Source organism: Danio rerio, chromosome 12 (assembly GCF_049306965.1).
Source record: "Danio rerio strain Tuebingen ecotype United States chromosome 12, GRCz12tu, whole genome shotgun sequence".
NCBI classification, from domain to species: domain Eukaryota; kingdom Metazoa; phylum Chordata; class Actinopteri; order Cypriniformes; family Danionidae; genus Danio; species Danio rerio.
This window is the reverse complement of record NC_133187.1, coordinates 25,649,413-25,674,893: the sequence shown is the minus strand read 5'-3', so window position 1 is coordinate 25,674,893 and position 25,481 is coordinate 25,649,413.

Sequence of the window (25,481 nt, the reverse complement as noted above, 5' to 3'; positions counted from 1 at the left end):
TGTTTACCTGAAATGAGCAAAACAGCACAGATATATCGCCCAGGTAGAACTATCGTTCCGTCCACTAAAGACAAATTTATGAATAACATACCTGATCTTTCTCTATTTCTAAGTGCACCCGCAGACACAAGTGACCTTGATGTAGTAACTAGCAGCATGGATGCTATCTTCACTGACACACTAAATACTGTGGCACCCATCAAATTAAAAAAAGGCTAGAGAGAATAAAACTACATCATGGTATAACCGTCATACTCGCACTCTCAAAACAGCAACTCGTACCCTTGAACATAACTGGAAAAAAAACTATTAGAGGTCTTTAGAATTGCGTACAAAGTATGTCCAGCTATAGGAAGGCTCTAAAATCCGCCAGGGCTGAGCACCTTCACAAACTGATAGAGAATAACCATAACAATCCTAGATTTTTATTTAACAGCTTTGCTAAACTGACAAATAATCGGTCTTTGTCAGAACAAATTTCCCACCACAAATTAGTAGTGATGATAACTTAAAAAAAGAAGGATTCAGACAGAAAATAGAAGATGTTAAACTTTCTGCACCATCTTATAGTTCAGATGTCACGGTTTATGGATCTGTGTGTTCCTCCTGTATGTTATGTATCTTGCCTTGTGTGTTGTCATGTGTGAGGGTGTGTGTTTGTTTACCTTTTGTGTTGACAGCGTGCTTTTGGATCAGCTGATGTCATCAGCTGACTTAATCATCTTCCAGCCGGTCCTTATTTGCCTGGCTATATATTTCCTCATGTGGTATGTTCTGCTTATCAGTCCGTTGTTTGTCTTGTTTCTGTCTGTTGTTTTCCAGAATCCTTCGTTATTCATTGATGTCTTCATTGTGACCCGTGGCTCTCGTTTCGAACTTTCTTGTCTCCAGTTCACTCCAGTGATATCCTTTGTTTCATTTTTCAGTTAATAAACACTTGCAATTGGATCCTTTTCGTCTAGTGTCGTGACAGAACGGACTGATCATCACACATGGATCCAGCGAGTATCTCCGACTTGCAGGAGTTTGTTTCGCAGGCCACCACACGCATGGACAGGCAAGATGAGCAGATGAACAACACCAGTCGCGCTATCCAAGCGTTGGTAAATAAGGTGTCTGAACTCACCACACAGCTGCAAAGTCTTCATACTGCTGGGGTGGTCCAGCAGCCTGTTGCAGCTAACATTAGTCCACCGGTAGTGTCCGTGTCTGATCAAGCTGCTCGATCTACCGAACCTCGCCTCCCACCTCCAGCCTTCTACTCCGGAGAACCGGAGTTGTGTCGTGTCTTTTTGGCGAAATGCTTGCTGTACTTCTTCTTGCAGCCTTCCTCCTTTCCCACGGAGGAATCGAAAGTAGCATTTGCCATCACGCTTCTCACTGGAAGAGCGGCGCTTTGGGGAACAGCTGTGTGGGAGAAGAAACTCCCATGTTGTTCAACATTTAAAGCCTTTTCGGAGGAACTGAAAAAGGTTTTTGATCGAGCCGCGGCGGGCAGAGAGGCGGCCCGGATGCTCACGGAGTTGCAGCAGGGGCAACGGAGTGTTGCTGACTACTCTATTGAGTTCCGCACCCTGGCGGCGGAGAGTGAGTGGAACGCTCAGGCACAGTGGGACGTCTTTCTCCACGGGCTAGCAGACTGTATAAAAGACGAGATCTTTGCTTTGGATCTTCCCAAAACCCTGGATGGACTCATTGATTTAGCCATCCGCGTGGATTCTCGTCTTCGGCTTCGTGAGAGACACACGCGACACACACACGCCTTGGAGAACTCCCCTCTTCCGGCTACTACTGTTTTTCCGGGTCCAGTGGACACGCCCCTCTCGGAACCTGAACCCATGCAGATGGGCCGCTCTAGGCTGTCGCTGGAGGAGAAGCACAGACGCCGCAGCGAGGGACTGTGTTTGTACTGCGCTAGTGCAAATCACATCGTGGCTCATTGTCCCGTAAAAGCCAGAGCCCGTCAGTAGGTAAGAGGTTACTGACGGGTGGGGTATCTTTGGACAAATCCTCTCTTGCAGCCACACTTTTGAAGGTTAAGTTGGAGTTTTTTTTTTTTTAACAGAAGCTCCTGTCACTCCAGTGGTTTTTGGGCATCCATGGCTGGTAATGCACAATCCACATATTAATTGGAGGCAAGAATCTATAATTTCTTGGAGTGAGAGCTGTCATGCTACGTGTCTGTTGTCTGCCTGTTCTTCTGTGTCTCGTTCTGTTTTTCAGGAGGTACACATGGATCTGTCAAACATGCCCAGTGAGTACCTCGACCTGAAGAGAGTGTTCAGTAAGTCTCGAGCTGCTTCTCTGCCTCCACATCTTCCCTATGACTGTGCTATAGAGTTATTGCTAGGTACGTCTCCGCCTAAAGGCAAACTTTTTTCGCTCTCTGCCCCAGAGAGGGAGGCCATGGAGAAATATATTTTTGATTCTCTAGCAGCTAAGATCATCTGTCCTTCTTCATCACCAGCAGGGGCGGGTTTTTTTTTTAAAAAAAAGAAAGATGGCTCCCTCCGTCCTTGTATAGACTATCAGGGCTGAACGCTATCACGGTGAAGAATACTTATCCTTTGCCGCTGATGTCTTCTGCCTTCGAACGTCTGCAGGGGGCGTCCTTTTTCACAAAATTAGATCTCCGCAACGCTTACCATTTGGTCCGTATTCGAGAGGGCGATGAATGGAAGACTGCCTTTAATACCCCCAGGGGGCACTTTGAGTATTGCGTTCTTCCTTTCGGTCTGTCCAATGCCTCTGCAGTCTTCCAAGCATTCGTTAATGATGTGTTGAGAGATATGCTAGATCAGTTCATTTATGTTTACCTGGATGACAAACTGATATTTTCTCATTCTCTCCAGGAACATATTTAACATGTCAGGCGAGTGCTTCAGAGGCTGCTAGAGAATGGGCTTTATGTCAAGGCGGAGAAATGCGTATTCCATCCACAGTCTGTTCCATTTCTGGGACATATCGTGTCGGTCGAGGGGATGCGCATGGATCCAGAGAAAGTTCAGGCTGTGGTAAATTGGCCAACCCCAGACTCCCGCAAGGCCCTGCAGAGGTTTCTTGGTTTTGCCAATTTTTACCGGCGTTTCATTCGCAACTTCAGCCAGCTCGCCGCACCTCTGACTGCCTTAACCTCCATCAAGACTCCGTTCAGGTGGTCCAATGCAGCACAAGTTGCATTTGACCGACTGAAAAGCTGCTTTGTTTCAGCCCCCATTCTCATTGCCCCTGATCCATCACGGCAGTTTGTGGTGGAGGTTGATGCATCAGAGGTGGGGGTCGGTGCTATCCTGTCCTAGTGCTCTTTCTCGGACAACAAGATGCATCCTTGCGCGTATTTTTCTCATCGTCTCAACAATGCAGAACGAAATTATGATATTGGTAATCAAGAGCTGCTGGCTGTCAAGCTTGCGTTGGAAGAGTGGCGTCATTGGCTAGAGAGTTCAGGGGTTCCCTTTATCGTTTGGACTGATCATAAAAATCTGGAGTACATCCAATCCGCCAAAAGATTGAACTCTAGGCAGGCACGGTGGGCTTTATTTTTTGGACGTTTCGATTTTTCCATCTCGTACTGACCAGGTTCCAAGAATATTAAACCTGACGCACTTTCTCGAATTTTTGATTACTCCGAGCATGCATCATCTCCTGAAGCCATCGTGCCACGCAGACTTTTTATCTCTGCTGTCACCTGGGAGATCGAGTCAAGGGACCGCATGGCCTTAGAAGGGGTAACGCCTCCGCCTGGATGCCCACCGGGTCGTTTATTTGTGGCAGAGGATTTACGGTCTGACGTCATACGTTGGGGTCACTCTTCCAAGTTGGCCTGTCATCCTGGGGTAAGTCGTACCTTGTCTTTAGTCAAACAACGATTCTGGTGGCCACTTATGGCTCGTGACATAAGGGAATTTGTGTTGGCTTGCTCAGTTTGTGCTGTTTCTAAGACTTCCAATCGCCCTCCCGCTGGACTTCTTCAGCCGCTGTCAGTGCCATCGAGACCCTGGTCCCATATTGCGCTAGATTTCATTACGGGTCTCCCCCCCTCCAACGGGAATACAGTGATTTTGACCGTAGTGGACCGGTTTTCGAAAGCCACTCACTTTATCCCTCTGCCCAAATTACCATCAGCCAGAGAGACAGCGGCTGCTGTCATTGACCATGTCTTTCGTATTCATGGCCTCCCGACAGATGTGGTTTCTGACAGGGGGCCTCAGTTCATCTCTAAATTTTGGAGAGAGTTTTGTCATTTAATGGGGGCGACTGTTAGTCTTTCTTCTGATTTCCACCCTCAGAGTAACGGTCAAACGAAGAGAGCCAACCAAGATCTTAAACGTATGTTACGATGTTTAGTCTCTCAGAATCCATCCTCCTGGAGCCAGCAGCTCTCATGGGTTGAGTACGCACATAACTCATTACCAGTGTCTGCCACGGGCCTCTCTCCGTTTGAGTGTAGTCTAGGGTACCAGCCACCTGCATTTCCCAGTCTGGAATCTGAAGTCGCGGTTCCCTCCGCCCACGCCTTTGTCCAGAGGTGTCGACGTACTTGGAACAGGGCCAGACAGACCCTCCTTCAAGTAGGTTTGCGCACCAAGGCTAAAGCCGACCGCCACCGTTCTAAGCCTCCCGTTTACGTTGTCGATCAAAAAGTGTGGCTTTCATCTAGAAATATTCCTCTCCGCACCGTATGTAATAAACTTGCACCTAAATTCATTGGCCCGTTTTCTGTCACTAAAATCATTAGTCCAGTGGCAGTCCGCCTCAAACTTCCTCCAGCGTACAGGAGAATTCATCCCGTTTTTCATGTCTCTAAATTGAAGCCCGTTTTTCATACGGACATTAATCCGCCTACTCCGGTTCCCCCCCCCCCGCCGCGTCTCGTAGAGGGGGAGACGGTTTATTCGGTTAGGCGCATTCTGGACTCGAGACGGAAGGGACGAGGATTCCAGTACTTGGTGGACTGGGAGGGTTACGGTCCAGAGGAGAGAAGTTGGGTTCCTGCAAGGGACATATTGGATCATTCTCTCATCGATGATTACAATCGCCAGGTAAGCTCTTCTGTGAGCGGCAAGAGGCGCTCTTAGGAGAGAGGGTACTGTCACGGTTTATGGATCTGTGTGTTCCTCCTGTATGTTATGTATCTTGCCTTGTGTGTTGTCATGTGTGAGGGTGTGTGTTTGTTTACCTTTTGTGTTGACAGCGTGCTTTTGGATCAGCTGATGTCATCAGCTGACTTAATCATCTTCCAGCCAGTCCTTATTTGCCTGGCTATATATTTCCTCATGTGGTATGTTCTGGTTATCAGTCCGTTGTTTATCTTGTTTCTGTCTGTTGTTTTCCAGAATCCTTCGTTGTTCATTGATGTCTTCATTGTGACCCGTGGCTCTCGTTTCGAACTTTCTTGTCTCCAGTTCACTCCAGAGATATCCTTTGTTTCATTTTTCAGTTAATAAACACTTGCAATTGGATCCTTTTCGTTTAGTGTCGTGACATCAGATTCATTAAACATTTATTCATTCATTCCCCTGCGGCTTAGTCACTTATATATCAGGGGTCACCACAGCAGAATAAACTGCCAATTAAACATTCCACAAGATCAAAATAATCTACAGTGCTTTAAAATCATAGGACAGGAAGAGCTTGATAAACTTATAAATATGTCTAAACCAGCTACATGTATGTTAGAGCCAATTCCAACAAACTCACTAAGAGAGTTGCTACCTGTAGTAGGAGAACCTCTTCATAACGTCTCAACTCTTCTTTATCTTTAGTGTACTATCAGCCGTCTTTATCAAAACTGGTTAAAAACCAGTATAATCTACATTCAGGCAGTTATACTCTTACTACACAAAGTCTATCTTGAATAAAAAAGTAGAATCACTTTAAAATAATTCACCGTAAAATTGGAAAATCACTTTAGACATTTTAGATAGTATTAACTCTTATAAATAACATAAGAAACAGTTTCTTTCAGTCCTCAGCACTTCAGTTTCACTCTAGGTCTCCGTGAACTTTGACCTAGTTTGGTGGCTGCTGAAAAAGTTACAAAGAGACAAGCAAATGCACTGACGATTCTTACATAAAGCAGTGTGTTAAATTATTTATTAGTTAAAATCATTTTAAAGTTAAATACTCATTAAATAATCAAATTGTCATATTTTATAAAAAATAATGAGAAACAGGATGATGTGAAAAGGATAAAAGTTGATCCATGCTGAGATGGATTGGAAGGTATAAATCCGAATCCTTCAGGTCAATCAAAAAATCCTCATAGATCGCTTAAATTTGACAAGTTTCCAGGGAACGGCTTTATGATGGTTTAAGTTTTAGGCCCTTTGCTGTTTACAATATACATGTTTTACTGGATGACCAACAACTTCATTCCTTTAAATTCAGACAAATCAGAAGTATTACTTATTGGGCCAAAATCCTAAACACAGCAGATCTTACAACTCAACCTGTAGTCAGAGGGATACAAAGTTAGTATTAGCTCTACTGTGAAAGATCTGGGAGTTATATTAGACAGCAACTTAACGTTTGAAAACCATAACTCCCATGCCACAAAAACATCTTCTTTCAGTTGAGAATTATCACTAAGTTATGATGAAGCATGTTATCTATGCCAGATGCAGAAAAGCCAGTTCATGCTTTTAGGACTTCTAGACTGGATTACTGTAATGCTCTGTTTGCTGGTTGCCAGGGATCCTCCATTAATAATCTTCAGTTAGAGCCTGAGTTTTTACCAGGTAATGAAAATATGACAACATTACCCTAATTGTAAGTTTTATACACTGGATGCTTGTTAAGTTCAGTTCTGATTATAAAATATTGCTTCTTAACTAAAAACCTTTAACAAATCGAGCTCCTGTTTATCTAAGCCAACCTTCTGTCTTGCTACAATACAACTCGCTCTTTAAGATCTCAAAACTCAGGGCTTGTGGTAGTACCCAGAATAGCAAAGTCCACTAAAGGAGGTCGAGTCTTCTCATTTATAGCTCCTAAACTCTGGAATAACCTTCCTGATAATGTCCTAGGCTCATTGGTTTTATAACTGCTACTTTCATTTATAGCACTTCATTTTCACATTGACATTTAATATCTCTTGTTCAAATACTTATTCAAACAGCAGCTACGCTAATCATTTTCTTTGTTCTCTATTTCTACCTGGGGATGCTCATCCTGAGGCTTCTAGAGATTATGCAGCACCACTGATGAGATCCAAGACCTGTGAAGAGATGATGCCAACCATCGAGGACTCATGGACAACACACACACTCAATACACAAATACACTTCATTAAACATATACACATAGACATCACGTATATGCTATAAGACTGCAGGTTAACAATGTCTACATCAGAACTTAAATTTGATCCTAATTTTAACTTAATTTGATTGTGATGCAATAATGTGATCTTTTGTTAAGCTGCTTTGAAACAATAATTATTGTAAATAGTACAGTAATACTAGACACATAAACCTGGCTTGAGTTGAAGGATGATCTGAAGCTCCTCATCCTGTTCTTCAGCACTGAGATTTTATTCCATCTCATTTCTTAAGCAAAGATGCTGAATTGTACATTACACAGCCATCGTATATTTCTGGCCTTAGCATTGCTCAGTTTACTATTTTCAATGAGTGTATCAATGATGATCCTTACGGTCAGTGTCAATATCAGGGGTGCCTAAACTCGGTCCTGAAGAGCCCTACATAGTTCAGCTTCACCTTGCCTCAACACACCTGCCTGGAAGCTTCTAGTACACCTATATAGAGCTTGATTAGCTGGTTCAGATGTGTTTAATTGTGGTTAAAGCTCAAATCTGCAGAACATCGGCCCTCCAGGAATGAGTTTGGGCACCCCTGGTCTATACTATATTCAGTAGTTAGTCACCTCTCCTTTTACCTTGTGATCTCCAGTGTCTGCGTCTCTCTCCTAGTGTGGTCTATCCTGGTTCCCTGACTGGTTGTCATGTAGTCTCCGTGTTTGGTCGCCTGTGTTCCTGGTTATCCGGCATCTACTTCTAGTAATACCAACATCCATCCAGCGTTCTTTTTCACTTGTTTCTGTTGACTGCCATCCTGAAAATAAACTTAATATACTAACCATCCTCATTCCAGTCCTTTTGAGACACCAAGCATTGACCAGCTTGTTAAACATAAATATGTTGTGTTATGATCTAATGCTTAGGCAAATAACTGAGAAAGCACAAATCAGAGGCTGCGTTTTTATCATGTCGTTATTATGTATTGTAGACGTCTTGCAAAGTACTTTATGGTTTTTTTAAACTACAAAATTAGAAGAAAGTATTTTAATACAAAATATTCAGCCATTTTTATCAACCCTATAATACAATTGATAACGTATTGTTTTGTTTTTGAAATCTGTATTTGAAATAAATGTATCATAAACACTGTCCATGCCTGTGTGTAAACATGCTGAGCATAAATACACCCCTCACAGATCTCTTTTATTTTTCATATTTTTACAGGATGCTTTATATTAATATATTTGTGCATGTATATTAGTTTAGTCAGTATCAAAGCTAAAACTGGATTTATTCAAACACAAAGAAACCTTTAAATCACAGTTCAAAAATGACTCTCAGATTAATATGTTGCAAGAAAATAATTTAATAAACAGGAAAAATCAAGACATGATAAAATATCAAATGAAGTTGAGTTTTTGTATTTTTTTTTAATTTGAATTTAAATATATTGACATTTAGCTTGAAAAGATTCTCCCATACTTCATATCTGAAGAGCAAACAGGTTTTCTTAAAGGGAGACATTTGTTTTGTAATGATCGTACTCTTTTGAATATGCTCTTTTGCTGTCCCTGAAGTTGGGATTTGCTCCTGATGCTGAAAAAGCATTTGACAGAGTTGAATGGCCGTACCTCTTTGCTGTACCCAAGAACTTTGGTTTTGAGAAAACTTTTATTTCATGGATTCATCTCTTATATGCTCAGTCCTAGGTCAGTGTATATGGCATGCATTCACAATACTTTAAATTAGGCCGAGGTAGGCGACAGGGATGTCCACTTTCCCCTCTAATATTTGCTCTGGCTATTGAGCCATTTTATGCGAATGATGACCTGTTGTTATATGCCTGTAACTTGATGGCTGCCATTCCTTCTATCATTTCCATTCTTAACCAAATTCGGCTGATTTTCTGGTTTTAAAATTAATTTTCATATGAGTCAGTGTGACTCTGTTAATGCTTCAACCCTGCAACTTAAAGACTCTGAGGTTTAATTTAGGATGTGTACATCTGGTTTTAAATATCTGGGATAAATTTTACCAGATCTCTATCACCTCTCTTTACTGCTAATTTTACTCATTTATGCTCAAACTTTGACTTCCAAAAGTGACGCAATCTTCATTTATCCTTAATTGGAGAAATGAACACAGTTAAAATAATTGTTATTCCTAAATTTGTCATTTAAAAACCTACAAAAAAATTTAAAAAGACATGTTTTTATTTACTCATTTTTATTTACTATTGATATTATTATTGTTGTTGGTGTTATTATTATTATTATTCAGTCATGCTATTTAACACTATTTTTTTTATCATTTTAATTTATTTTTCTTGTTACAAAAGTTTAAAGAAAATAGCGGGAGGTCTTTCACCACGTCTGTCCTATCACGCATTTCTTTTTTTTTTCACTCAATAATAATAATTTAAAAAATTATTAAATAATAAAAATAATAATTTAAATATATTAGCATTCCTAAACATGTTTTGTGACCAAACTATTATTTTCGGGAATATCTGTTTAATAAAACTTTTTTGTGTAAATGTATGAAACATATGATGATTGTCAAGTTCAAAGTTCAAAAGTAAAAACATCATAATAAATAAAAACGGGGATAATATTTATTTATTTAGATATAGGCCCTCTATTATTATAAATAATCATCTTTTCTGTATTTAATACTAAATTAATTACTGAATGAAGTGCACTGTACAAACTTACAGCTCGTGCTGCTCTAATTGACTTAATGCTGAGATCACTTATTGTGTACATTTAAAAGACGCTCGTCATTCTGTCACCACGGCAACTTGAGTTGGCTTAAACATCCACACAACTGTCTCGATCCCGATCATCGCGCTGCAAAACTCTTATCAAATCTCCTGTTGGCGAATTTCATCAGTTTGTCTACTTTTGGAAATTGTTTTGAAGCTGTTCATGATGACTCTGAGGCGCTCAAGAAGAACCAGAGCTGTCCCTGCTCACCTGAAGGGCTTCCTGCTGGAGCGCGTCTCTTCCCGTGATGAGCCAGCAGCGGCGGCCAGGCCGGACACCTCCAGCTGCGTGTCGGACACTTTTCTGGAGGACAAACACCTGAGGAACGCGGCTGTCCTTCCTGTCCTGCGCCCCGCAGCCTCAGTCTCCACAGTGGGTGAGTGTCCGCAGGAGGAGCCGCTGTCCATCCACGGCCGGAGTGTGCAGGAGTACCAGCACATCTACCGCAGCGTGATGGACTCCACCATGAAGAAGCGGCGCCGTAGCAGATACAGCCTACAGCAAGGCTTGGAGATCAAGCAGCGGCTGTGGGAGAAGCTGGACCGGCCTGCACTGCTGGAGACAGAGATGCCTGACGGACGTGTGGTCATCACAGAGATCAGGTCTGGGTCCAGCCTCGCTCCCCATATCAAGGTAGACATCAGTAAAGAGCCGCTGCCAAAGGAGCCCAGAAGAAAGAAGGCCAGGCACTGAGCCACCCTAGTGCCAGATGGAGGATCAAGGGCACGTATGTACATATGTATATATTGTATATAGTTATAGAATAAGTTTGCAATGCATTCAAATGGAATTTTCATTCATGTTTTCTTCACATTGCTGGATGTTTTGGTGATTGTCGGTGCTGTTGATTCGGCTCTTGGGTTCTTTTGGACGTTGACATGCGTTTAGCAAGGTTTTCTTGGCGGTTTCTTGCGTGTTGCTGGTCTCCTCTGAGTGGTTTTTGGATCATTAGTGGTTGTTAGGGTTGTTAGTGTTGGCTGTTGGGTTAGGGTAGGTTAGGGTCCCTCACACGGTTTGCAGCTTGACGTGCTGTGAGGGCTTGTGTGCATCAGTGATGCTGAGAGCTACGCCACTGGTACTTCACAGCTACCGGTAGGGTCACCCATAGTGGACAGGTCTCAGCTGAGATGCCCGACCAAGACAAACCACCTGATTCTGGACAGCAGAAGATGGCCTGATGCTCCAGACAGAAGATGTCAACTTCAAAATCTCTCTCACACTTTCTCTCTCTCTCACACTCTCTCTCTCTCATACTCACACACACACACACACACACACACACACACACACACACACACATATACACATATACACATACACACACACACATACACACACACACACACACACACACACACACACACACACACACACACACACACACACACAGACAATAAATAAGAAAAAAAATCTTACTAATTAAATAACTACTGGTAAAAAATTATTTACCTTAATTTAAAGAATATTTTAAATTTTTGGAAAAAATATACTTTTTCAATGTTTTGAAATAGGCAAGTCTACTTTTACTAAAACACATGAATGAAATTAATGGATTATATCATCAAACATGTAACACTCATGGCCCTGTGGTAAAATAAAAATTAGTGACCACTGAACAGTTATTATTGGTCTTCCTGAATTGAATTGATGCAAATTATTGAGAAAATTCCATGTTTAATGATATAAAATTGACTCAGAAATGACCACCGAAAGAAGACTTCAGTTCATTATTGTAATAAATGTGAAAAGAAGCAAGTAAACATTTACAAAAATAATCTACAATACAAAGAAATTCATACAGATTTAAACGGCACAAAAGTGTGTAAATGATGACAAAATGATTTTGTGTGTGTGAATTATCCCTTTATTAAACAAAAGTTTATTGCACTTTTTTGCATTTTAATATGAAATTCAGATTTTTAAAATGAAAATAATCCTGAAAATCAGGATGTAAATCTTCCAGTAGGTGGTCATAATGTCTATTGAGTGAGACGATTTGGTCAAACAACTGAATCATTCAACAAAGAAGTAAAGCGCTGTCTGGACTGTTTAAAACATTCAGAGTCATTCAGAAAGTAGAAACACACAAGATCTCATGTGGCCTTTAAGGTAATGTTTTACACAATTCTCAGTACTTTTTTCATTTTTAAATACAAAAGGAAATTTTGACCTAATTTACAACATTCTCAAATCTCTGAGTGGCCATGAGCAGAAGATCTGAGTTCAGAGTTTTCATTTAAGAATTATTATTGACCTTGATATTATTATTACTATATTACTGCTACTATTAATTTTTACTAGGCCCACACGGAATCTGCGGTCGCAGAATTTCGCAGATTTTTTTCCTCAGATTTTCTGCAGATTTCCGCAGACTTTTAGCCCATCATTAATTCTGTTTATTTACTCGAGTAAAAGTGTGTAAATCTGTATTTATTCAGTTTTCAAAATAATTACAGTAATATTATTGACTAATTTAAAAATATTCATCTGAACTATGTACAGTGCACTTTGTAAAGTAATATTTTTTGTCTTTTAGTAGATATAATATATGAGAGACTTGCTTTGTTTACCAAATAAAGTGAATGTAATTGGATTTGCATTTTAAACATTAAATAAAAGTTAAAAAGATATTATTTTTTATTACACATATTAAGGTTTTAGTTATGATACTCCCAAAATAGTTGAAAATAGAATTCTACAGCAACACAAATGCTCTTGTGCGCAGGAAGAAGTTCCTCAGACAGGAAGTGGAGAGCAGTACTTTTGGAAGCCCTGCTGCTGCTGCTGAGTTTGTGGAGCACCTGCAGTCCAGATACTGGATCTCTACTCACCTGCACTCAACTCAACACTGATGCAGCACCAGGTGGCTCCTCATTCACTGTCACTGATTCTTGTTGTTACAGTGCCTTATTGCCAGTGTTTTTAGCTCTGTCGTGTAGGTTATTAATTTCCATTTTTATCATAAAATAAATCCATATTCATTACTATTTTCCTTGTTTAATTTAATTTATATTACAAACAAATGAGATTCCAGAGATTCTTGCTTTAGCCTGATAGCATCACTAGCCAACTAAAGTTATTAGCTTCTTTCACTTACTGTCTTGGCTCTTCACCCTGTACAATGTCACTTGTGTGTTTTTCTTTGAGTGCAGGAGAAGCATCGGTGGAGGGGTTGGAGCTGGAGCTGGAGGCAGTGGAAGCACAGATCTGTGACCTCGAGATGAAACTAGTACAGCTCCGAGAACAACGAACCTTGCTTGACGTCTCTCAGGCTGCTGCTCGCTCATCTGACGTAAGTGTGCGATACAATCTCAACACTTCTTCCACCTCAGCCCCGTGTGTTTCTCTGTCCAGGCCCAGTTTATCAGGGACACGGCACGCCCAGGTGTTGTTCACTTCAGTACCAGGCCACTGCAGCCCCTGGGTGCAGCAGTGGTAGACTCGAGCCAGGACTCAGGGCAGGGTCTCTCCTCCACCGCCACCTCCAGTGTTTGAGATTCTCACAGAGAACCGTTTTCCCCCCACCTCTTTGAGACAGGACACGACGTCGCAATCCTCTGTCATTCAATCGTTGCGACATCTCTGTGCTGCATCCACTAAGGGTAATAATGTACGCAATCACTGCTTTTCTATTGCTTGTGCTAAGGATGTTTCTGCTAAGGTATCCGATATCCTGAGTGCTGGCGAGAACATTGAAACTGTCGTCCTGCACGTGGGGATGAACGACACCAGGCTGCAGCAGACGAAGATCCTGAAGAGGGACTTTTGGAGCCTGACCGAGATGGTCTGATGCACTTCAACCAGCTACACAGATCATCATTTCTGCAACTCTTCCTACTCACCGCTGAGAAAATGTAAGGTTCAGTAGACCTTTTGCTCTGAATGAATGGCTGTTAACATGGTGTGATGAACAGAAGCTGCTCTTTGCTAATATTTGGAATGTTTTCTGGGAGCGTCCTCGGCTTTTCCGTGCAGATGGTCTGCACTCTCGCAGAGCTGGAGCTGAACTCCTGTCTGACAACATCTCCAGGATGCTTCGTTCTGTTTGACTTGTGAGTGAAAATTCACATTTTAGCCATATAGACTTTTGCTTGTCCCACTAAAATCCCAGAAATGTGTCTCACCCTATAGAAACTGTGTCTGTTCCTCATACTTTTAGATTAAGAAGTAAATTTACTATGTATTCAAGAAAACATCTAATAAGAATACACTAGATATAATTTTGTCTCATGGAATTGAGGTCATTGATGTAAACATTACACCACAAAGTAATGATGTAACAGATCACTACCTCTTAATATATAAGCTGTGTTTACCTGAAATGAGCAAATCTGCACAGATATATCGCCCTGGTAGAATTATCGTTCCGTCCACTAAAGACAAATTTTTGAATAACTTTCCTGATCTTTCTCTATTTCTAAGTGCACCCGCAAACACAAGTGACCTTGATGTAGTAACTAGCAGCATGGATGCTATCTTCATTAACACACTAAATACTGTGGCACCCATCAAATTAAAAAAAGGCTAGAGAGAATAAAACTACATCATGGTATAACCGTCATACTCGCACTCTCAAAACAGCAACTCGTACCCTTGAACATAACTGGAAAAAACAAACTATTAGAGGTCTTTAGAATTGCGTACAAAGTATGTCCAGCTATAGGAAGGCTCTAAAATCCGCCAGGGCTGAGCACCTTCACAAACTAATAGAGAATAACCATAACAATCCTAGATTTTTATTTAACAGCTTTGCTAAACTGACAAATAATCGGTCTTTGTCAGAACAAATTTCCCACCACAAATTAGTAGTGATGACTTAAAAAAAGAAGGATTCAGACAGAAAATAGAAGATGTTAAACTTTCTGCACCATCTTATAGTTCAGATTCATTAAACATTCATTCATTCATTCATTTCACCTTCGGCTTAGTCACTTATATATCAGGGGTCACCACAGCAGAATAAACTGCCAATTAAACATTCCACTAGATCAAAATAATCTACAGTGCTTCAAAATCATAGGACAGGAAGAGCTTGATAAATTATAAATATGTCTAAACCAGCTACATGTATGTTAGAGCCAATTCCAACAAACTCACTAAGAGAGTTGCTACCTGTAGTAGGAGAACCTCTTCATAACGTCTCAACTCTTCTTTAACTTTAGCCCATATTCCAAACCCTTTCAAGCTATAGCTGTTATTAAGCCTATTATTAAGAAACCACAACTGGATGCCAGCATTTTAGCTAACTATAGGCCCATTTCAAATCTTCCATTTATGTCTAAAAAATTTGATTTTGTAGTGTTTCAGTCAGGGTTCAGGCCTCATCATACTACAGAAACTGCGTTACTGTAAATAACCAACGATTAACTTTTGGCTGCTGACAGAAGCTGCACCTCATTACTAGTTTTACTTGATTGTGTCGAATACAGCACTAAGGTCTGTGGGGATTATTTACAGTTTTAACCCAAAGAATGACCAGTCTGTCAGATGAATAAGAGCCGGAATCAGAGAGGAAAATAAATAAATAGGGCTCTATTTTGCGGTACATGTGCAAAACGGAAAGCGCAGGGCGCAAACGCTTTCAGGACGTATCAGAATCCATATTTGCTAGTTAAGGACGGGAAAATCTGCTTTGCGCCGTGGCGCATGGTCCAAAAGGGTTAATTTTATTTCTTAATGAGTTATAGGTGTGTTTTGAGAATAAACCAATCAGCGTCTCATCTCCCATTCCCTTTAAGAGCCAGCTACGTCACGCCATAAGCGCATTTGCTATTTACAGGACGTAAAGTAAGTGGAAGTGAAAAAACTGAGCATTTCACAAGCAAACAGTTCACAGTTAACAGTTTTTTTTTAACAGAAAATAGTTAAACAGAGCATCTACCGTGCAGAATGTGAGATAAATGATCTACTTTCACTTTCGCTCTCGTGGATAGGGAAACCTTTACGCACAGACATCAATTAGCCTATAAATAATTAATTTCGTTTGTTAGGCGCAAATATTTGTTTCAAAACTATTTCTAAATTCAGTTCTAATCTCCAGCAAACAAATAAATGAACAATAATAACGAAGTGTGCTCAAAAACCTGAGTTATATCCTAAAACACATGCTGTGCCTCATATTGTCTAAAACCTGCAGGTGGGCAAATCTAAGCTTGTTTTTTATTAAAACAAATATAAATATGGATATAATAAATTATACTGCTAATAATAATAACATTATACAAAAGCAAATTGTTATGAATGAACTGAAAAAGCCTCCCGAGATAAGGAGGCATAAAAGCAGTGGTTTTTCATATTTATGCAGGCTAGAAAATAATATGTTTTGTAATATTTTAATCCTTAATATTTATTTCCTATATATATTCTTATTATATCCTATATATTGGCCTATCCTTAATATTTATTTTTTTTCATATGTAAAGATATTTGTGTATTGCTCTACATCTTGTGTGTAGGCTATTAAGCAGTGTGTAAGCGAGGCGCAACTCTGCGCTAGAGTTTAGACCGGGTTTGTTTTGGTCTAATAAAAAATCCATTATAGTTTCTCAAAATAGCGACTCGCCAGCAGTGCGCCTCAGAACGCCTTCCTTTTTAGACCAGGACGCCTATGGGTGCACATATGAGCGCAAATGCATTTGCTATTTAAAGAGCGTGGCGCAACGTCTTAATATGACTCTTGCGCCAAGCTGAAGCTAGCAAACAAGTATTGCGCCGCGCCTTGCGCCACATTGTGCCGGGTGTATGATAGGGTCCATAAAGTTTACTGATGTCACCGACTCGATCCCAGTCATTCCCCTCGCTGACCAGCAGAGGTCACCATCTCCGGACTTCTAACCATTACGTCATCCTTCTCACTCAGATCCCAGCACACCTGTTCTCCATCTCACTAATGACCCACGTACCACATATATGCAGCTCACACACACACTTCATTGCGAAGTCTTGTTTAGCCCCGGCCAGCATTTCTGAGCGTTCTATCCTGCCTGATCTCCCGTTTACCACTTCAGCCCGTTCCTCGACTCTGCTCTGTCTTCTGCCTGCCCTTGACCTAAAGCCTGATTACACGGACTCTGATTCTCGCTGCCTGCCCCTGACTAAAGCCTGTATTACGGACTCTGAACCACGCTGCCTGCCCTTGACTCAAGCCTGGTAATCACTCTGCCTCTGTTATCTGCTAATCATCGTTGAGTTGTATGTTGTATGTTCGCACAACCGTGCGAGGTGTTGATGTTTAAGTGTGACTTAATAAATACTGCAAAATGGATCCCTCCGTGTCAGTCTCCCCGTTACAGAAGACTTCGCCCAACACGGATCCCGCAGCCATCCAGGTTTTGTCTCACGAAGTCACCACACAAGCTCAGGTATTGTCAACACACCAACAACAACTAACACACCTAACTCAGTTAACAGATGAACTGGTGAAATCCCTCCAAAACCTGCAAGCTGCTGCCACTGCGCAACCCTCCGCCAACTACCCTCCAAGTCCACTTGTTGTTGCACAACCCCCGATGACTTCCGGAGTTCGATTGGCTTTTCCTGACAAGTTCTCAGGTAACCCAGCAAAATGTAAAGGCTTTCTATTGCAATGCAAACTGTTTATCGCCCAACAACCCCATCTGTTTAAGGACGAGAACGGGAAAATTGCTTTTGTGTGCTCACTGCTCACTGGGAAAGCGCTAGACTGGGCTACTGCAGTTTGGCCAGACAGTACCCCGATATTTCCCTCGTTTAATGACTTTCTCAAACGTTTCTGCACTGTGTTCGATCATCCGGAGGGTGGTCGTAACGCTGGCGAGGAGCTATTGTGTATCCAACAGGGAGATCGCTCCGCAGCTGAGTTCGCCCTGCAGTTCCGCACCTTGGCAGCGCAAACTGGCTGGGCTGATGATCCGCTTGTCACGCTCTACAGAAGGGCTCTAAAGCCAGAATTGCAGCGAGAGATGGCATGTCGTGACGATGGGAAAACTCTGGATCAACTAATCGAGCTTTCCATAAGGTTAGACACTCTCCTCCGCACTCGCAATCCGCTCTGCTCAATTGCTTCCAGTCCTGTATCCCCTGAAACCTCCGCTGAACCCATGCAATTGGGTAGAACCCGTCTGAACCCAGAAGAGCGAGAACGACGGAGAAGAAATCACCTGTGCATTTACTGCGGACTTCCAGGTCATACGAAGGTTTTATGTCCCAACAAGCCTCTCCCTAAAACCCTCTCGGTGAGTGCAACTACTATGTTCACTACCACTAATAATGTTGTGAATCTGCCTGTCACTTTGAGAAATGATGGAAACGAGATTGAGACTATGGCCATGATCGATTCAGGAGCCGCTGGTAACTTTATTGATTACACGTTTGCCACCACTCACTCCATTCCTCTAACCTCCTGTGATTCCTCCATAGCCATCACTGCTGTAGATGGGCGCCCTTTGGAAGAAGGACGTATAAAATTCCAGACCCTGCCAGTCTTGCTTCAAACAGGCTCTCTTCATGAAGAGGAAATTTCCCTTTTTGCCATCAACTCCCCTAAACACTCTGTGATTCTCGGGTTACCATGGCTACAACAGCATGACCCTCAAGTCTCTTGGAGAACTGGTGAGATCATAAAATGGAGCAATCAATGCTTTACCCAATGTCTGCATCCTGTTTCCCCTATCCAGATCAACACAATCAACAAGACCGAAGACTCTGAACTCCATCATGTTCCTGATGCTTATCACGATCTAATTGAAGCATTCAATAAGCAGAAGGCTTCTAAGCTCCCTCCTCATCGTGATAATGACTGTGCCATTGAGCTGCTACCCGGCACCACGCCCCCTCGTGGTCGCATATTCCCTCTCTCGCAACCTGAAACTGAGGCTATGAAGAAGTACATCTCTGAGGAGCTAGAAAAAGGATTTATTCGACCATCTACTTCTCCCGCTTCAGCAGGGTTTTTCTTCGTCAAGAAGAAGGATGGCAGCTTACGCCCTTGCATCGATTACCGAGGCTTGAATGAGATCACGGTCAAATACCGCTACCCATTGCCATTGGTTCCTGCCGCCCTGGAACAACTCCGATCCGCCCAGTATTTCACTAAGTTGGACCTCCGTAGTGCATATAACCTCATCCGCATACGACAGGGAGACGAGTGGAAAACCGGGTTCTCTACAATTGACGGCCACTACGAATATCTCGTTATGCCCTTCGGCCTAGCAAACAGTCCTTCCGTGTTCCAGGCATTCGTAAATGAGATATTTAGAGACATGCTCAACAAATGGGTAATAGTATATATTGACGACATCTTGATCTATTCCAATTCGCTATCTGAGCATATCCAGCACGTTCGGGCAGTGCTCAAACGTCTCATTGAAAACCAGTTGTATGCGAAGAGCTCCAAGTGCGAATTCCACCAGACCTGCATCTCATTCCTTGGCTATATTATCAGTCCAGAAGGCGTGGCCATGGACCAACAAAAGGTTGACTCTGTGACACAATGGCCACAACCCGAAACCATCAGGCAACTACAACGATTCCTGGGCTTTGCTAACTTCTACAGACGCTTCATAAGGAACTTCAGTTCAGTCGCTGCCCCACTGACCGCCATGGTCAAAGCTAATAATGCTCGCCTTAAATGGAACCCCGACGCTGTCCGAGCATTTACCCAGTTAAAGACTCGCTTTTCCAGTGCACCTATTCTGCGTCATCCTGATCCCGAACAACCCTTTGTCGTCGAAATTGACGCGTCAAACACTGGAATTGGAGCCATCCTGTCCCAGCGATCCCTAGTGAATAAGAAGCTCCATCCCTGTGCCTTCTATTCTCGCAAGCTTAATTCCGCTGAACGGAACTACGATGTGGGAAACCGAGAACTCCTCGCCATGAAAGCTGCGCTAGAGGAATGGAGACACTGGCTTGAGGGCGCAAAACACCCTTTCATCGTCATCACTGATCACAAGAACCTAGAATACATCCGGTCTTGTAAACGTCTGAATCCTAGACAGGCAAGATGGGCGCTGTTTTTCACCCGATTTGACTTCCAAGTCACCTATATCCCTGGTTCGAAAAACATCAAAGCAGATGCTCTGTCCCGCCTCTCAGACGATGAGACCTCTGAAATCCCTGACGAGCCCATAATCAAAAGTCCTCTAATTGTCGCTCCCATCCAGTGGGATATAGATCAGGAGATCCTCCAAGCCGCCGAAAGTAATCCTTCTCAGCAGCCCTGTCCGGAGAATAAAATCTTTGTTCCCCCGTCGCTTCGAGAAAGACTCATCTCCGAGGTACATGACCACCCCAGTTCCGGTCACCCAGGCAGCACAGCCACTGTGCAAATGATTCAATCCCGCTACTGGTGGTCATCCATACACAAGGATGTAATCAACTTCATTAACAAATGCTCACCCTGTCAGATGTCCAAACACTCCCGTCACCGTCCAGCTGGATTACTCCAACCCCTGGAGGTGCCACATCGTCCTTGGTCACACATCGCTATAGATTTCATCACCGATTTACCCATATCTCAGGGCAAAACCACCATCCTCACAGTAGTGGACCGATTTTCGAAATCCTGCCGCCTTATTCCCATTTCCAAACTGCCCACAGCCATGGAAACGGCTGAGTTACTCTGCGAGTGTGTGTTTCGGTACTATGGTCTCCCCGAAGACATCGTATCGGATAGAGGTCCCCAGTTTACATCCCGACTCTGGTCAGCATTCTTCAAAAATCTCCAAATCAACGTCAGCCTAACGTCCGGCTATCATCCCCAATCCAACGGGCAGACAGAGCGCTTGAACCAAGAGATCGGTCGATTCCTCCGCACGTATTGTCACTCGACCCAGGACGAATGGGCCAAATTTTTGATGTGGGCAGAATATGCTCAGAACTCCCTCAGAAAGGCATCTACTGGATTAACCCCATTTCAATGCGTGCTGGGCTTCCAACCTCCGCTCTTTCCCTGGTCCGGCGAGACCTCTGAACTCCCTGCGGTGGATACCTGGTTTAAAAACTGCGAAGAGGTCTGGAACGCAGCTCATACTCACCTCTCTCACGCCATAAGGCGTTTCAAGGAACAAGCCGATCGACACCGACGTCCTGGTCCCATGTATTCCCCAGGACAATGGGTATGGCTTTCCACCCGCGACTTACACCTCAAGCTGCCCTGCAAGAAACTCAGTCCCAGGTACGTGGGTCCTTTCCAGATAGAAAGACAAATATCTCCTGTTTCGTTCAGACTGACACTCCCTAATCATTTTCGTATTTCCCCAACTTTCCATGTCTCTCTGCTCAAGCCTGCTGCTGGTCCAGCCGAGACGGATAGGGAGGTGGCAGCCGGTGAACAGGGTCCCCCGCCTCTCATGATCGATGGCGAAGAGGCTTACCAGATCCACGAGATCCTGAGATCCAGACGCCGGGGCGGTCAACTCCAATATCTCGTTGATTGGGAGGGGTACGGTCCGGAGGAGAGATCTTGGATTAACCGCAAGGACATCCTCGACACCACACTACTGGAAGAGTTCCACTCACAACATCCGGAGATGCCGGCCCCTCGCCCCCGTGGAAGACCCCGGCGTCGAGAATTGCCTCACTTCAGGAGCCGTTCGTTGGGGGGGGGCTCTGTCACCGACTCGGTCCCAGTCATTCCCCTCGCTGACCAGCAGAGGTCACCATCTCCGGACTTCTAACCATTACGTCATCCTTCTCACTCAGATCCCAGCACACCTGTTCTCCATCTCACTAATGACCCACGTACCACATATATGCAGCTCACACACACACTTCATTGCGAAGTCTTGTTTAGCCCCGGCCAGCATTTCTGAGCGTTCTATCCTGCCTGATCTCCCGTTTACCACTTCAGCCCGTTCCTCGACTCTGCTCTGTCTTCTGCCTGCCCTTGACCTAAAGCCTGATTACACGGACTCTGATTCTCGCTGCCTGCCCCTGACTAAAGCCTGTATTACGGACTCTGAACCACGCTGCCTGCCCTTGACTCAAGCCTGGTAATCACTCTGCCTCTGTTATCTGCTAATCATCGTTGAGTTGTATGTTGTATGTTCGCACAACCGTGCGAGGTGTTGATGTTTAAGTGTGACTTAATAAATACTGCAAAATGGATCCCTCCGTGTCAGTCTCCCCGTTACAACTGAAGATAGTTTGCAGTTTCATCAGCAGAAGCCAGCTTCAAAACTTGCAATGAGTTCCCAGGTCCGCTCTGCTTACAATCACAAATCCAGAACAATTATACTCTCACATAACCTCATTAACTGCGTAACACATATAGGTGTTCTAACCCGACTGGTTAAAAACACAGATCGACTAGGAAAATTTTCACGTGGGTGCGTGCGTACAATTCTGTACAATATCTTAATCATAAACGTCGAGACATCCACTAGACTGTTTAGAGCTGACAACAGACCTGTGAAACCTGTGAATCCTTCAGGTCAATCACAATATCCTCATAGATCGCTTAAATTTGACAGGTTTTCATGGACAGGCTTTATGATAGTTTAAATTTTAGACCATTTGGTGTTTACAATATACATGTTTACTGGATGACCAACAACTTCATTCCTTTAAATTCAGACAAATCAGAAGTATTACTTATTGGGCCAAAATCCTGAACACAGCAGATCTTACAACTCGACCTGTAATCAGAGGGGCACAAAGTTAGTATTAGCTCTACTGTGAAAGATCTGGGAGTTATATTAGACAGCAACTTAACGTTTGAAAACCATAACTCCCATGCCACAAAAACATCTTCTTTCAGTTGAGAATTATCACTAAGTTATGATGAAGCATGTTATCTATGCCAGATGCAGAAAAGCCAGTTCATGCTTTTAGGACTTCTAGACTGGATTACTGTAATGCTCTGTTTGCTGGTTGCCCAGCATCCTCTATTAATAATCTTCAGTTAGAGCCTGAGTTTTTACCAGGAAATGAAAATATGACAACATCACCCTAATTGTAAGTTTTATACACTGGATGCTTGTTAAGTTCAGTTCTGATTATAAAATATTGCTTCTTAACTATAAAGCTTTAACTAATCGAGCTCCTGTTTATCTAAGCCAACCTTCTGTCTTGCTACAATCCAACTCGCTCTTTAAGATCTCAAAACTCAGTGCTTCTGGTTGTACCCAGAATAGCAAAGTCCACTAAAGGAGGTCGAGTCTTCTCATTTATAGCTCCTAAACTCTGAAATAACCTTCCTGATAATGTCCTAGGCTCATTGGTTTTATAACTGCTACTTTCATTTATAGCACTTCATTTTCACATTGACATTTAATATCTCTTGTTCAAATACTTATTCAAACAGCAGCGACTCTAATCATTTTCTTTGTTCTCCATTTTTACCTGGGGATGCTCATCCTGAGGCTTCTAGAGATTATGCAGCACCACCGATGAGATCCAAGACCTGTGAAGAGATGATGCCAACCATCGAGGACTCATGGACACCACACACACTCAATACACAAATACACTTCATTAAACATGTACACATAGACATCACGTATATGCTATAAGACTGCAGGTTAACAATGTCTACATCAGAACTTAAATTTGATCCTAATTTTAACTTAATTTGATTGTGATGCAGTAATGTGACCTTTTGTAAAGCTGCTTTGAAACAATAATTATTGTAAATAGTACAGTAATACTAGACACATAAACCTGGCTTGAGTTGAAGGATGATCTGAAGCTCCTCATCCTGTTCTTTAGTACTGAGATTTTATTCCATCTAATTTCTTAAGCAAAGATGCTGAATTGTACATTACTCAGCCATCGTATATTTCTGGCCTTAGCATTGCTCAGTTTACTATTTTCAATGAGTGTATCAATGATGATCCTTACGGTCAGTGTCAATATCAGGGGTGCCTAAACTCGGTCCTAAAGAGCCCTACATAGTTCAGCTTCACCTTGCCTCAACACACCTGCCTGGAAGCTTCTAGTACACCTAGATAGAGCTTGATTAGCTGGTTCAGATGTGTTTAATTGTGGTTAAAGCTCAAATCTGCAGAACATCGGCCCTCCAGGAATGAGTTTGGGCACCCCTGGTCTATACTATATTCAGTAGTTACTCACCTCTCCTCTTACCTTGTGATCTCCAGTGTCTGCGTCTCTCTCCTAGTGTGGTCTATCCTGGTTCCCTGACTGGTTGTCATGTAGTGTCCGTGTTTGGTCGCCTGTGTTCCTGGTTATTCGGCATCTACTTCTAGTAATACCAACATCCATCCAGCGTTGTATTTCATGTGTTTCTGTTGACTGCCATCCTGAAAATAAACTTAATATACTAACCATCCAAGTACTGTTTTGTTTTTGAAATATGTATTTGAAATAAATGTGTCAAATACTGTCCATGCCTGTGTGTAAACATGCTGAGCATAAATACACCCCTCACAGATCTCTTTTATTTTTCATATTTTTACAGGATGCTTTATATTAATATATTTGTGCATGTATATTAGTTTAGTCAGTATCAAAGCTAAAACTGGAATTATTCAAACACAAAGAAACCTTTAAATCACAGTTCAAAAATGACTCAGATTAATATGTTGGAAGAAAATAATTTAATAAACAGGAAAAATCAAGACATGATAAAATATCAAATGAAGTTGAGTTTTTGTATTTTTTTTTCATTTGAATTTAAATATATTGACATTTATCTTGAAAAGATTCTCCCATACTTCATATCTGAAGAGCAAACAGGTTTTCTTAAAGGGAGACATTTGTTTTGTAATGATCGTACTCTTTTGAATATGCTCTTTTGCTGTCCCTGAAGTTGGGATTTGCTCCTGATGCTGAAAAAGCATTTGACAGAGTTGAATGGCCGTACCTCTTTGCTGTACCTAAGAACTTTGGTTTTGAGAGAACTTTTATTTCATGGATTCATCTCTTATATGCTCAGTCTTAGGTCAGTGTATATGGCATGCATTCACAATACTTAAAATTAGGCCGAGGTAGACGACATACGCGGATGTCCACTCTCCCCTCTAATATTTGCTCTGGCTATTGAGCCATTTTATGCCGATGATGACCTGTTGTTATATGCCTGTAACTTGATGGCTGCCATTCCTTCTATCATTTCCATTCTTAACCAAATTCGGCTGATTTTCTGGTTTAAAATTAATTTTCATATGAGTCAGTGTGACTCTGTTAATGCTTCAACCCTGCAACTTAAAGACTCTGAGGTTTAATTTAGGATGTGTACATCTGGTTTTAAATATCTGGGATAAATGTTACCAGATCTCTATCACCTTTCTTTACTGCTAATTTTACTCATTTATGCTCAAACTTTGACTTCCAAAGGTGACACAATCTTCATTTATCCTTAATTAGAGAAATGAACACAGTTAAAATAATTGTTCTTCCTAAATTTATCATTTAAAAACTTAAAAAAACATTAAAAAGACATGTTTTTATTTACTCATTTTTATTTACTATTGATATTATTATTGTTGTTGGTGTTATTATTATTATTCAGTCAT